The sequence below is a fragment of the Pimephales promelas genome, chromosome 3, assembly GCF_988280905.1.
Source record: "Pimephales promelas chromosome 3, fPimPro1.hap1.1, whole genome shotgun sequence".
NCBI classification, from domain to species: domain Eukaryota; kingdom Metazoa; phylum Chordata; class Actinopteri; order Cypriniformes; family Leuciscidae; genus Pimephales; species Pimephales promelas.
Genome location: NC_142771.1, coordinates 49,620,333 through 49,636,079, shown reverse-complemented (window position 1 = coordinate 49,636,079; position 15,747 = coordinate 49,620,333). Strand labels below are relative to the sequence as shown.

General features: G+C 36.6%; 1 protein-coding gene across 2 annotated transcripts in view; it reads left to right on the top strand.

Annotated features, from left to right (window-relative positions):
• The window catches only part of LOC120476342 (hydroperoxide isomerase ALOXE3), a 52,263-nt gene that overhangs the window by 11,803 nt on the left and 24,713 nt on the right, over window positions 1-15,747 (top strand). The window lies entirely within an intron of this gene.

Here is a 15,747-nt window from a genome sequence, read left to right as displayed (position 1 = left end):
TCATTAACTTCTTCTTCATGACTCAGAAAGATTTGTTAACCAATCAATATTTAACAGAATTGTATGATTGAGTAACAGTTAGTTAATCAATAACTAATACCGTCATACGGCCTAAAGACCTACTATTAATTATCAACTAACAAAGGTTCAAGAGAAACAACTAAGAAGTAGGGATGGGACGGTATGAAAATTTCATATCACGATTATACAGTAGTGTCCAAAATAATCGTGATTATCAATATTATCACGGTTTTGTTAAAAATTTATGAAAGTGCTCAAAAAGAACTGATGCTCACACTGAAAACATTTCAACAAGTTTTATAATTGAAAATCAACAAACAACAAATAAAACAAGCCTCTCTATGCAGTTTTTTTAAGCAAGATTCTATTCTATGGCATTTGCTTCTTTATAATGCCGTCGTCAATAGCAACACATTATTACACAGCGCACATCCATATCACACCAGTTATCGTCCCATCCCTACTAAGAAGTGACCAAAAACTACATTGTGACCCTTTCTGAATTTACTAATGTTATTAATAGTAGTATTGTGAAAATTTTATCAAAGACATTTAACTGTCAAAGATGTTTTTGCCGTTGTGATTTTGTGTTCTGCAAGAAATCAACTTCAGAAAGGAACCCCACTCAAGAGCCTTGCCATAACTAACCTCAGATTAATTTTTATATGTTAAATTCAGTGCTGTGTTTTACATTAAATGTCATGCATCAGTAAATTCATTTATTGGAGGCAACAACTGGGGGAAACTGAAAAAATAGGGAACTTATTAGTAATTAATAAATCAATTCTGCAGGAATTACTTAGAACCTGAAACAGTATTCTAAAGTGAAAATATAGTGCTCATTAGTAATTAATAAAAAAATATACTTCTGACTCAAATCAAACTTACAGTGAAAAATCACTATTAACGTAATCATCTAAACCTTAAAATACACGACAATGACTTGTTTACATGATATCTTCCTATATTTCAAATCAGAACATTTATTAAAGTCCCTTTATACCATGGTCTGGGTGAATACTCGATTCTGATTGGCTGCAGGGTGTCCGTTAAAAAGTGATAGAGGACACCTAGTAAAGTAGTTCTGGTGAAACTGCCTGTTTACCATTCGAAATGAATAAATAAATGCGCTGCCTACAACGGCTGTGAGTAACCATAGCAACAGGCAGTCACATGCTCTATCATCTAACGTTAGATATTATAGCCTAATACAACAATGAGCGACTTCGTGCTATTTCTTTTAACATTTATGGAGAATATGGCAACTTTGACGACTGGTATGCTGCTGAAGAAAGAAAAAATGTAAATAAAACGGAGAAAATTACACCGCTGCTGCTCTGCTCCATTGAACTCTATTGGTAACGACGTAACTTGCGACCATAGTTGGATAACGATGCTTTCGGGAAACGCACCCCTGAATGAGACCCTGCGGGAGTTTTACGCAGCTGTCCAGACAACCAAGGCAGGAGAAGGCTGAACGTTACAGCGTTTCAAGCCTAAGGAGCCTGAGGCAAATGACCCTCTCTTTGATCTGATTAATTTATTGCCCTCTATAACGTTAAGCGCAAATCGCTGGAGATCAGAGCTAATTGTTTTCTTATTGTTGTTTGATTAATTGTTTTATGTGTAATAAAAAAAAAACTATGCCTACATTTGTGTTTCATGAAAAAAAAATGCCTTTGTGAACCTGAAGGGATACGAGCTAAGCGGACTATATCTCCGGTTGCTAAATAAACAGTCAGGCAGGCAAGGCAAGTTATTATTTGTAAAAACTAGATTTAGCCTAATTAAAATATAAACTAATGTTTTATTTCGCAAGTGACCATGGTATAAGCGGGTTAATGCCCTCCGAGGTGTCCATTGTCAGGTTTTAATGGACTTCGGCGGAGGCAACCGTCCTCCGCTGCGCGTCGGCCGGTTTACGCCTCGCCGTCGTCCATTAAAACCTGACAATGGACACCTCGTCGGGCATTAACCCTTACGTAAAGGCAATTCTACAAAAAAGTTCTAAACACATTATAAATGTTACATGTATTGCTAAAACATATTACAAAGTCTGTGAACTGTGAAGTACTGAAATGTGGAGTTAGACCGTTAAAGCTGTAGTATACGATGTTGAAAATCGGTCGAGAGAGCCTGAAACGGGAGGGAAGTTTTGAAAAACTCATCCCGCCTCTTCACACACACCCCCCTCCCCTCTGCTACCTGATCCCTCCCACAGGGAAACGAATTAGCAAAAGATTAGCAACACATGAAATGTTCTACACTACCCACCACCGTAAGTATGATATCAATAGTATTGCTAAGGTTGTGAGTAATTGTTATAGCAGCATACAGCACATCTTTTTGAAATTCCGATCGGCTCGAACAGAAACCCGCTAGGCATACTGCAATATATTCAAGCACTTCAAGAAATATATTTACTTTGAACCGTGATACAGGCGATGCTAAACAGCTAACATTCCAATGCCGACCGGCAGCATTAGCAAGTTTTCAGACTGATAAAAAGCTATTTATGTAACACGTCACACCATATAAGAGTACAAATAAATGTTTACGTGCTCAACAAAAAGTCAGCCGTGTCAGCGTCGGTCTTCAGTCCCAGATCTCGCTAAAGTTTCCTCCATCGGTCAATGGTGGACCCTATATTTATCCTGCTCAACTTTCGGTGTTCTTCACATTTTCTTTTCGTCTCTGCTTTTTCCTCAAATTACTTTCTCTTCCGTCCTAACTTTCTTGTAGGGGCAAGCAGGGGACGCTTGCTGATGTATTTTTCGTTGTTATCCATTGCTGTCTGATGTGCTACTTAGCTAGCTACCATGTGCGGTCACCTGCTAGTGCTAACGTGCGCGATTCTCATGACGAAGAAGGGGGGCGCGGTCGGGGTGGAGACGCGAGCTCCAGGCGGAGTTTCAAGTGTAGCTGGTGATTGGATGAGAGCAGTTGACCAATGTAGCTTTGCGCTCGCAAAGCTTCCATTGGTCAACTTTTATGTGGCTTTACAGCCAATAGAGTGAATGGATTTTTTTCGTTCTTTTTTCTATTTATATTGTTAGGATTATACTATATAACCATAAACAGCATCTAAACGAGGATATTAATAATGAACAATCTTTGAAATCGTATACCCTAGCTTTAAACAGTTTTTCACCATTGCAATTTTACGGATTAATTAGGCGGGGCTGAAACAGGGCTCGATGACGCACTGGAGCCCATGAGCTGCTGGACACGCCCCTATTTGATGACGCACAGTCTGATCTCCCCCTCTCCACACACACTCCCCGAGCACATTCGCATTCACCGCTCAATCGCGAGTGACTGTCAGTACTATTAGTTACTACAGCTGAGCCTGCAGTTTTCTAGCTAGCTATGCCTTCCACAAGGACATGCATGGGCTACTACCTGGATGCGATCATGTACAAAACAGATCGGTATCTTCATTTAAAGTCCCTTAAAAACGACCACATCAAGAAGAGGTTTTTAGAGAGCCTACCGTGATGAAGAGCTGAGGATCACCGACAGCAACACCCGCCTCTGTAGTGATCGTTTTACACTGGATCGTTTTATAAACTTTCCTCCGAGACAACTTGGATTGACTGATAATCCGCTGTTACTGGCAAACGGGGCCGAAACGACGATCTCCCACCTCAGTGTTCATCCTCCCGTCTCAAAAAGCTAAGCTAATCAGCTAACGGTAATATCACCGTCGACAGCTTTCCCGTGAGTGGGCGTGGTTTCAGCGCAGCCAGTGGACACGCCCCCAGCGTTTGAGAGCACAGAATACTGCTCATTTTTTCATGATTTTGATAGCTTATTTTATGCACTTCCCAGCATTTTTTATCATTCAAATTTGGCTGGGTGGCTAATAACACATTTTCTGTGGTGTCACAAACTCAGAACAGATACTTAATTTTGACTTTAATTACATCTACAACACTGCCTAATTTTAAACTGCAGGGATTAAAGTGAAAAAAATTCTTCTGACTGAATTTTTTTTCAGGCCAAGTCATATTCCTGTAACTTTATTTAAATAGTCGAGACCAATAGCGTTTTAAGGGGAGATGTTTTAAACTGATCTACTGCCAGTTTAAAAGCTATTTTAATCTATGAAAAACAATTACTTATCTTGACAAATAATCAACCATATACATAACTTTTCAGTGCATGTTTTTATTTATCTTATGAGACCAAACAATGCTAAACTATATTAATATATAGTTTGTGCCATGGCAAATTGTTTTGGCTGAGGGCAAAGTGAAGTTTCATAATTTTATTATGTAGGCTATTTAACTTTAACTTTGTAGCCTATTAGAGAGCTGACTTATGTTTAACTGAATTGTTTGCTTTATTTCTCATTGTATAGCTTATTATAGCCTACCTATTAGGCTACTTATACTTTTGAACAGGATATTAGCATTAAAACTGACATTTAACAAAAAAAGACACATGGTTGTGTAATTTTATATATTCTAAAATATATAAAATATTATATTACTATGCATTCTCTTCACTGTATGTGTACACATAATACAATAAAATGATACAACCCTGTCTGTTTGTTAAATGTCAGTTATAATGATAAATAATGTTTCATATTTTTAAAATGAAAACAAAAAGAAGCAGGTTTGTGTTTTAGCAATATTTCGTGTTGTTATAAATATATGATAATCAATGTGCGTTGCCTGAACCACATTTGTGTGGCCATTTATATGTTTATGATAATAATTATGTTCATTTATAAATGAAAAGAGGCACAGTGGTGTTGATGAAAAAAGGCAGAGTTGATAACCGGAGTTACATGCTTTCGCTCCACTCCAGGCTTTATCACATCCCCCCTCAGCAGGGTGAATACGCATCATCTTTCCTGAATTTAAGACCTATTCAAACTAAAATTAAGACATTTATCACACGTTTGCGAAATGAAAGCCTATTTACGGCCTTAAAATTATGAAAAGTTAATTTAAGTCATAAGGGCAGACGGGAACCCTGCAATTGATGGATATCCGTCATAGACTCGCTGCAATTAACGGAAATCCGTCGTAGCGACGGAGAACTTTAATCCCTGAAACTGGTTTAAAACAAGTGTAAGCAGACGGTGTCTGTCCTCCCGTGTCCACGGTAGTGGTGCTGGATCTCGTGTTCGGCGGGGAAACTGCTAACTTCAGACCGTTTCACTTAGAGAAACATGCTGGGACTGACTCCAGGACTAATTATCATTTTACTGGAGTTATATTTTATTCAAATTCAAATTTATTTATAAAGCACTGAATAAAACAACAGAGTTGACCATAGTGCTGTACAGACAATAAAACCATAGACAGAGGAATAAAAGAAAAAAAAAATGTACATCCACATATCTAATTAGGTAATATAGGCTTCATCAATCAACAACATGTATTTATAAAGAAAAATGAAAAACACTAGCACCCTTCACGCTTATCTTGATCGAACGCTATCATAAAAAAGTAGGTTTTCAAGTGACTTTTAAACTGACTAAGTGTAGGAAGGTCCCTAATATATAGAGGTAAACTGTTCCATAATTTAGGGGCTGCGACCGCAAATGCGCGATCCACTCTAGATTTCATCTTTGACCGAGGAACGTCAAGGCGTTTCTGAGAATTTGATCGTAGTGATCTCATCGACTTTTGTTCCTGGATTAGATCTGCAATATAGGATGGGGCTAACCCATGTAGAGATTTGAATACAAAAAGCAACATTTTGAACTGAATCCTAAAAGTGACAGGCAACCAATGTAGTGATTTTAATACCGGAGTAATATGGTCGAATTTGCGAGTGCCTGTCAACAGACTTGCAGCCGCATTTTGTACCATCTGAAGTCTTTCTAAGACTTTATTTTGGGCACCATAATATAGAGAATTGCAGTAATCTATTCTTGAAGTGATGAATGCATGAATTATTTTTTCCAGATTTTTATGGGATAAAAAAGGCTCAATTCTTGAAATCATCCTCAGTTTAAAGAAGCTCGTTTTAACGATTTCGTTTACCTGTTTGTCAAATTTAAGTGCACTATCACAAATCATCCCCAGATTTTTTACATGATGTTTTCTAAACAGGCTCAGAGGACCCAATTTGGCTTCGGATGTATTTTCAAGGTCAGATGGACCAAAAACAATCAATTCAACAAGAGATAGGACTTAAACCAATTTAAGGCATTGCCAGAAATGCCTACACATGTTTCAAGCCGGGAGATACGAATATTATGGTCAACTGTATCAAACGCCGCAAGAGATCCAACAGCAGGAGAACAGTCACGTTCCCTTGATCGGTTGCCAAAAAGATGTCATTAAAGACCTTCAATAGAGCTGTTTCAGTACTATGGTGCTTCTTAAATCCCGACTGAAGTACTTCACCAACATGATTTTCATCAATAAATGCCTCTAATTGAGGCAAAACACATTTCTCTAGGATCTTTGCCAGAAATGGAAGTTTTGAGATAGGTCTATAGTTGCAAAGAGCGCTCCTATCTAGATTTTCTTTTTTCAGCAAAGGCTGAACTACGGCATGTTTACAATACTCGGGGACAATCCCTGAGAGTAAACTTTTATTAATTATAGCAACCATATATGGGCCAACCGATTCTATGGTTTGCTTTAACAGAGATGTCGGAAAAATGTCTTGTCGAGCAGAAGTGGATTTCAGCTAGGGCTGGGCGATATATCGAGTATGTACGATGTATCGTTATATTTTTTGAAACGATATGGAATGAGGCAATACCGTTTATATCGATACAGTAGTTTGATATGAGCACATCTGAAAAATAGCGGAGGTTGCAGTGTGAGCTGCTGCAGTGAAAGTAGCTAGGCTACGTAGTACAATTTGTCCTAAACATGACACAAGCTTATATTAATTGCGTCAAAATCACTTTGATATAGTTAACAAGTTTAAGGCAGCTTGCTGCCCGGTCAAATGCTCTGACAGACACTGTTGCTGACTGACAGATATACTTGCGCTGTTTAATGCGTTTGAGATGTGGTGCTTTCCTCAGTGCTCAACTTACATTTCACATATTCTCCATCTGTAAATGTTAGAAAGTAAAGCAAATATGTCCATTTCACAACAAATATGTCCATGTCAGAAGAGGACGAGCTTCTGCAAGTGAATCTCCGCTAAAATTCATGCTTCCTTGAACGAGCGCCGGCGCGCGCATGCGCGTGAATAGTACTACGTAGTACGCAATAATTCTGACTAAAATAAACATATTGCTTAAATATTTGTTGTTGGAGAAAATAAATGTGCCATATGTGGAATTTTAAACCTACAAGTATATATTTTTAATGAAAGTGAAAGTGATTGTAATGGGGTAATCAAATGCAGGCTAATATAATTAGTTTGTGCTTTTGTTTTTGTTTTTATTTTCATTTTTAGTTTAGCTTTTAGTCAATATAAAAACAAAAGCTTTTTGCACATAATATATTGCATAGCCTATATTATATTTGTTTCCATATCCTTCAATATCAACATTGTTTGTAGGATATCATTGGGCCGAATGTGAATATATATATATATACATATTAAAATATAAAGATTTTCTTTATCTAAATAGAAAACGTAGAAAGTACCGAGATATATATCGTATATCGCCATTTGACCAAAAAATATCGAGATATGATTTTTTGGCCATATCGCCCAGCCCTAATTTCAGCTTAGAAACCATATTGTTAAAAATAGGGATAGAAATAGGCTCAAATTGCGATAAGTTAACGATCGTTTCTAGTGCATATGATGGCACAGATGTACCATCATATGTACACTGCTGTATATTATTCCGGACCTCGGATATACGATCGATAAAGAAGTGCAAAAAACTTTCACATAAATCAGTTGAAAAAACCAGAGGTGCCTCCAATTTAGGATTCAAAACAGAATCAATTGTTGAGAAAAGAAATCGCGGATTTTGGCGATTTTTCTCAATAGCATTTACAAAGAAGCTCGTCCTAGCAGATTTTACAGGCCGTTGAAATTTAGACAGCGAGTCTTTCAACATTTCATAGGAAATTTGCAACTTATCTTTCTTCCATTTCCGTTCACATCTTCTACATTCCCTTCTAAGGGATCTAATTTGTTCATTTAGCCATGGAGTGGGTTTGCGCTTATTGTTCACCTGCCGAAGAGGTGCTACCTGATCAAGTGTGTCTGAGCAAACAGAATTAAAAACATTAACCGACTCCTCCACGCTAAACCGGGGTGATAATAGGTCAATTTTTTCATCCTGCATAGAGTCCATAAAAAGTTTATTAAAATCCCCATGTATATTTTTAATCGACCGAGCCAGTCTCTTTGTAGTGCAGACTTTTTCGGATTGACATGGGGGAAGGACAGTAAATAAAATAGGATTGTGATCAGAGACCAGGAGATCATCTATGATAATGTCACTGACTGATAAACCAAGCGACAGAATCAAATCCAGAGTGTGTCCGTGGATATGTGTGGGACCGTTAACATATTTGCTGGAGGCCAACAGAGTCAATGAGATTTAAAAAGTCTTTTGAAAGAGGATTTGTTGGACAACATACATGGATGTTAAAGTCACCCAGTATTAATATTTTTTTCATATTTCACAACAATATCCGTTAAAAACAGACATCTCTGACATAAAGTTCTTATTAGGTCCAGGTGGTCGGTAAACATTAGCACAAAGCATAGGAAATGACAGTTGCATTTCAAATACTTGGAGTTCCAAACTTGAAAAGCGCTTTATATTGAGCCTGTTACAGATAAAAGTATCCTTAAAAATAGAGGCCACACCGCCTCCCCTTCCCGTTTCTCGGGGGGTATTAAGAACTGCAAAATTGCAAGGTACCACCTCTCCAAAGACAGACATATCCCCGGCATTCAACCATGTTTCCGTAATGAATAAAAAAATCTAAGTTTCGAGCTTTAATGAACTCGTTTAAAATAAAAGTCTTATTTCTCAAAGAACGAACGTTTATCAGCGCCAACCTGATTTCTGGTCTCACATCGTCCACTGAGATGCCATTTGACTGCTGCAGGCCAAGTGGTACAAGGCGAAGATTCCGCAGATTAGCTCCCCTCCGGTAGGGACGCAGAGCAACCCACGGATGTGTTATGGAGCGAAGTATGTGCCTAAACCTCACACACAAACAAAATGTGTTTTACTCACACCCAATGATTCACAAACAAACTCAGTGTGGTTTGTAAATACAAAACATCACTCACAAACTAATGCATATTGTTCTGCAAATAAAAAACGTACCTATCAAACAAATACAGTATGTTTTACATATACATAGAAACTTATTTCTTCAATGACCAAAATATCCTGCAAGTACAAACTAAAATCTTTAAAAGTACAAAACAAAATTCTACAAGTACAAAACAAAATTCTACAAGTACAAAACAAAATTCTACAAGTACAAAACAAAATTCTACAAGTACAAAACAAAATTCTACAAGTACAAAGCAAAATTCTACAAGTACAAAACAGAATTCTACAACTACAAAACAGAATTCTACAAGTACAAAACAGAATTCTACAAGTACAAAACAGAATTCTACAAGTATGAAAAACCGTCACGTGACTTTTGGCACTATTTTTCCGCGTCCAGGCAGAATCAGATTTTCTCACAAATACAGTTGAGCAACTTCCTCTTCTAGAACAGTAGATGGCGCTAAGATAAGGGATCAATTTGCTCGCCTTTGCCCATGGGAAAATGAGCGGTGAACAGGTGTGTTTCTGTCTAACTTTATCTATAATTAACCTTATTGAGGTTTTGGAAAATGTTTATTATATAGACAGAAATCAACATTAGCACTTAGTAGTAACGAACTCCACTCTAGGATAAGGGAATCTATAAGCTGAAAGCTCTGCCATCATGTTGCTTTTACATTTTTGTAAAAATGTTTCATTTACTGAATGACTCTATTTCTTTCGTTCTCCATAAATTAATGAGAACATTTCATTTAAATGAAAGGGTCCCACTTATTCATTAATTTAGTTGGAATTCAGTCAGCGTAACTGTTAATGTAATAAAATAATGAATGAACAAATCAAACAATATACAGTTGTTTCTTGTCGCCTTGCTTTTGGCTTGCTTTGAGCTTGCTCAGTTGGGGTTATTTATTTAGTGTTTAGCAATGTTGTTGATCTGTGTTGTGCTACTTACATGTTATCACTGTGAAGCTGCTTTGATACAATCTGTATTGTGAAAAGCGCTATATAAATAAATGTGACTTGACTTGACTTGACTTCCCTGTGATGTATTGTCCAAATTATTATTTTGGACAGACAAATGAAACCCTCCTTTCAATTAAATTAAATGTTTTCATTATTGAGAACGAAACGAAAGTAATAGATTCGTTCAGTGTACATAATCACTACTTTAGTCATTTAACACGCGTTTTATGTAGGCTAGATTATTAATCCTGGTGCGTTCACTGCAAAGATCGCGAGTCAGCATTGTCATCTTCATGTTTTCAGCCGACACACTGACAAAGATACACTTGTTTATTAATAAACAATTAAAATATCTTCTTGCTATATTTTACATAGCCTATCTTTTGCCGGTTCTTTGTGACAGCTTTATGGTGCTTTATTGGCAGTGCCACCCTACATGTTACACGCGTCACCACCGCATCACCGCACCCACCAGAATAGCCCAGTTTAGTAAACAGAATTAGATGGCCACAATTCTTACACTTATAAAAGGCAATTCAATGCGGATGTAATCCCTCAGATTGAGTAGCTAATGTAATGGAATACGAAAGTGAGCGGTGAACGGTGTGTTTCTGTCTTACTTTATATAATTAATCTTATTGAGGTTTTCTTTTGCAAAATGTTAATTATTTCTTGACAAAAATCCATATTACCGCTAGTAGCACATCACTCTCTCTAGGATATTGGAATCTAGGCTGAAATCTATATCATATGTTGCTTTAAAAAAAATAATATTAATAATCTACATAAGACGCGTGTGAAATGAAATTAGTGATTATCTTCACTGAACGAATCTATTAGCTACTTTCGTTCTCCATACATTAATCACAGTAAATTCCCCGGTGTTAAATTTAACACCGCTCGGTGTTTATATGGGAACCACCAGCAGGGTGTTAAAAGTAACACTGATACAGTGTTAAAGTTAATGAGATAATTAAGTGAATAATTGAGTGATGATTGAGCATTATTGAAGACACCTGATGTTAACAAGCAGAATCACTGAAGGACAAAATCACAAATTGTAAGCCACCGTTATGGAGATCAGTGTTTGCTTTAGTTGGGCTCTTGACACTTATACTTTCACTTTAACTTTGTTTGTCTGCTTTTATTAATTTATAACAGTCAAATGAACAAAGAAAACTGTGATCTGATATTGTTGGTTATGTTTTCACATAATCATGCTGTGATCTGAAAAATCTAACTTTTCAGATGAATTGGCTTAACTTGTTAGTAACAGTTTAGTGATTGTGCAGCATATCCGTGTTTTTCTTTTAACCGAAAATATTTAATAACAACTATTCTGATCAAATCACTTTCATCTTTATTTAGAAACACAGACATAAATAGTCAGCCTGTGTATCTCAACCATGGTGACATTAATAATCCTTGTTTCCACCAATCACAACTCATTAATGGCTCCCATCATGCATTGCGGTATGAATAAATTATGATCTGAATTGTCTATGTAATTTACTTTTCCTAATTGAATATTCTGCTCGTCACCATTGTTGAGAAGCATTGACTGAATTTTGAGGTTTATGTGTGCCTATAAGAAGTTTTTTTCTAACAACTTGTAGAAATCCATTATATTATATCTGACATTCTGGATATTTCTGTACAATCTCAGTTATGTTGTGACCTACAAAATTATCCACGAACATATATTTCAAATGAATGTCATAACATGACCAACACCATCATATAAATTGTCTCTTTGTTCATCTGGCAGGTATAACTCAGATGCAACAGCCAATTCAAATGTAAAGTTAATAATAAAAGGGTCAAGAGCCCAACTAAAGCAAACACTCACCTCCATAACGGTGACCTGAAAGTTAGGTTTTCTCCTTGTAATTCTGCTTTAGGTGTCTTCAATAATGCTCAATCATCACTCAATTAATCACTTAATTATCTCATTAACTCTAACACTGCCTCAGTGTTACTTTTAACACCCTGCTGGTGGTTCCCATATAAACACCGAGCGGTGTTAATTTAACACCAGGGAATTTACTACTGCACTATCTTTGTGTAATGCCTTGACATTTCAGAACTATAAAATAAGCCATGGGATAAACCTGTTTCATCAAATCTCAAATGGACACACTGTAACTGCTCTAACCGAATTGGTTCCAAAACTTAGCTCAAGGTCTGAGATCTTTTACAAATGGACTCTTGCCTTTACCGGCTTTTAGAAACTGTTATAGACAGAGATCTTTTTCTTATGTGCTTACAAAAACCTGGAATGAGATCCCACAGCACATCAGAAATATCACATTAAGAAGACTATTTAAGATAACATTTGCTCGCCATTTGATGGACCAGTATATCTGTGACCATTGAGATGGCTTTACAGCCCCTCATGCTGCCCAATTCTTGGTTTGTGTGTCTGTTGTTGTCTCTAGCTGTCTAGTGTGTGAGCTTTGCTGTGTATGCGGTTTTTATGTTCTGCAGAGCAGGAACCTGATTAAAATCAGTTTTATACTGAGCCAGGCCCGATTGTCCTAAATCTTTTCCTGTTTTAAAAACAAAAATAAATAAATAATACTTTTAGTCTTAATTCCTCTAATCTCTACCAGTGGAGGAAGGAGGAACGTTTTTAATTGCATACAGTACTTTTATTCTATTTCTACATAGTAATAGTAAGCAAAATGTACTAAACGTTACACATTGTCAACAGTGTTATAATTAGGGGTGTAAATCTGACAGTTAAAGGGTTAGTAGGTGAACTAACCCTTTAATCACGATACGATATCGATTCTCTCAGCCAGCGATACGATATTTGCAAATACCTCAAAAAATTATACTTTACGATTCGCTTCAGGGCTATATCGATCGATTAATCGATATTTAGATACTATGTGCCAAGTGTACTATGTGCCCAAGATGTGGAGTGTGTCAAAATAAAGGTACCGTATATCGATATTTTATGTGTGGCATCGATGCATCTTATCGTTGGACGTTTGATCGATGCATTGATCTATATCGATGTATTGTTACACCCCTAGTTATAATCATATAAATTATTGCTGGTGTAACATAACATTATAGACAGAATGAGCTGTTGAGCTGACAACAGTGGCTCAAGTATAAGTTTATCAAGCGACGAGAATACTTTTTGTGCAAAAAAAACAAACAAAAATAACGACTTTATTCGACTATTCCTTTTCTTCCTTGTAGGCCTGAGATGAGAGTTCAAGAGATTTCCACGACGCATGCACGAGAATTGTGATCTTCTTCAACTCTACTTCAGTTCAATTCAATATATAAACTTATACTTGAGCCACTGTTGTCACGTGGAATATTTAAACATTTTCTTCATTGACTTTCTGGGCCGTCAAATTTCTATCCTTTAGGCAGCCTATGTAGCAGTGATCCAAAACATAATGTCAAAACATAACCAACAATATCAGATCACAGTTTTCTTTGTTCATTTAACTGTTATAAATCTATAACAGCAGACAAACAAAGTTAAAGTGAAAACATAAGGGTCAATAGACCAACTAAAGTGTAAGAAATTATAGTCTGCTCCGATCCAACTTCCACTCCAATATAGATTATATTAAAAGGTTCCTTCACTTAAAAGAGCTTATTTATCATAGAATCAATTCCTTTCAATCTTAAATGTATCACAGTCATGTTCATCACCTATAGCGTGGGAAGGACAGCAGGTATTCAAGAACCATCTTGATTAGGGGGCTTCAAAGAGATGTTATCACCTTAAACATTTGGCCGTTCTTATTTGAAAGAAGATCAAAGACAGAACACAGCTGTTACGACAAGAGCAACTTCATTTACATTAAGAGGACAGTAACAGGATAAAAGGTTGAAGATTTGAATGTTCGGGGTTCATTCTGACGCCGGTGAACCCAAGGTGCTTCGTGTGCCTTGCCACTGCTATGCTGTAAATAAACTTCATTTTTGAGATCTTCGACGTCCACTTCATTTTTTCTTACAAAAGCAAACACTGATCACCATAACGGTGGCTTACAATTTGTGATTTTCTCCTTCGGTGATTCTGCTTGTTAACACCAGGTGTCTTCAATAATGCTCAATCATCACTAAATTAATCTCATTACCTCTAACACTGTATCAGTGTTACTTTTAACACCCTGCTGGTGGTTCCCATATAAACACCGAGCGGTGTTAAATTTAACACCGGGGAATTTACTGTGATGAGACCATTTAATTTAATTGAAAGGAGGGTTTCATTTGTCTGTCCAAAATAATAATTTGGACAATAGCCTACATCACAGGGAAGAAACAACTGTATATTGTTTGATTTGTTCATTCATTATTTTATTACATTAACAGTTACGCGGACTGAATTCCAACTAAATTAATGAATAAGTGGGACCCTTTCAATTAAATGAAATGGTCTCATTAATTTACGGAGAACGAAAGAAATAGAGTCATTCAGTAAATGAAACATTTTTACAAAAATGTAAAAGCAGCATGATGGCAGAGCTTTCAGCTTATAGATTCCCTTATGCTAGAGTGGAGTATGTTACTACTAAGTGCTAATGTTGATTTCTGTCTATATAATAAACATTTTCCAAAACCTCAATAAGGTTAATGGGCTTTATGCACAGCTGCACTACTTCCTGAACTTCAGCCAGCTCCTTATTTCCTGTCTGCCATTATTGGCCAAATTGATTAATTCAGGTGTGTCTGATTATTGTTGCCATGACTACTGAGGTCAGGTACACCTGAATTAATCAATTTGGCCAATAATGGCAGACAGGAAACAAGGAGCTGGCTGAAGTTCAGGAAGTAGTGCAGCTGGGCATCAGTGTTGGGAGTAACGCATTACAAAAGTAATACATTACAGTAACATATTACTTTTTGCTGTAACGCAGTAGTGTAAGGTATTACTAATCAATTTTCAGTAATATTTTACTCGTTACATGTTCAGTGAGGCTTGAATTACAGTTGTATTACAGTGTATTGTCTGCTTTTACTTCTTAAAGGCAACAGACTATGTGAAAGTTTTAAAGCAGTCTTTTAGTGCCAGTTCAGAGCGGTCGCGTCTGTAACATTGTTTTTTCCTCATAAATGCGAACACGAAAACTAAAATAAAATGAATATTTTAAGTTCTATGGAGACTGGAGAGCCAACCCTTCCTCATCCGATTTGCTCAGTGTAATTAACAGAATTACAAAAAATATATTTTGCCTCCTATTTTTTTTTGTCACGCATGAATGTGTGTCTTTTCCCTAATATTAAAAATAAAACATAGACTGATATTTGTCTAATGTCTGGAGTCCTTTGAGGAAGTAGCCTATATATGTTTCAATACATGTATTTTCTGAGAATTTTTATTTCAAGTTTTGACTGCAAATGTCCATAATGCTCCTTAACTAGTTTTGTGGTGTAGGTCTACATATTTTATAATGTTAACTTCAAACAATACTAATAGCCTAATTTAAAGATAAGGCAGCATTGGATCTGGACGGTAAGGAGAATAACGCTGGAGTTGGGAGAGGTGTGTCGCGATTCTGTTCGTGGATCTGAGTCGTGTGGCGAATCGCAATTTC